Here is a 710-nt window from a genome sequence, read left to right as displayed (position 1 = left end):
TTCAAGAAAAAATGCAGTCGGCTACAGTATATCAATGAGAAGCATACTATAACGTGATATTCACGTAAATTTCCCTATACCTATAAATTAAGGATTTGATTAGAAAAACAAAACAAAGCATGTGAAGAGAGTGGGAATCATACTGCAATCAATATTTCTGCATGATCATTTTTAATATAACTTTAATTGTTTGTCTCTGGATTTTGTAAGTATGGAATTACATCTCTGTGGTTATTTATGAAGGATATTCCTACGAAGGAAGGGTTTCCCCTTTAATATACCATTTTCTTTTATAGTGAAACGTTTTCTCTTTCTTCGAAAAATGTATTTCTAGGTAAACTTTATATATTGGTAATTTGTTCTATAATACGATTCGTGGATATTACAAGGTAATTACATCTTTTTAAGAAATGGGGTTAAGGAGGATTTTGGGAGCATGCCATTTTCAGTGTGGAGGGTTGGCATAGAGTATGACATAACCCACATATTGAGTGAAATATTTTACATTATGCATATGTCGTTGCTTATAATATAAAATCACCATCATTATTATTAATAAATTACACTATAACTTGCTTTAGAATTGAACTGCACCTACGTAAATCCATCGTTTTCCTTTACCACAGTGGGCATTTCTTACTATCTTTGTACACCTGTTACCGTGTTAGAAAACCCACAATGTACAAAATGCATAATTTCCAGTAAGTCTT

The sequence above is a fragment of the Penaeus monodon genome, chromosome 33, assembly GCF_015228065.2.
Source record: "Penaeus monodon isolate SGIC_2016 chromosome 33, NSTDA_Pmon_1, whole genome shotgun sequence".
Taxonomy (NCBI): Eukaryota; Metazoa; Arthropoda; class Malacostraca; order Decapoda; family Penaeidae; genus Penaeus; species Penaeus monodon.
Note: the sequence above shows the minus strand (reverse complement) of the source record.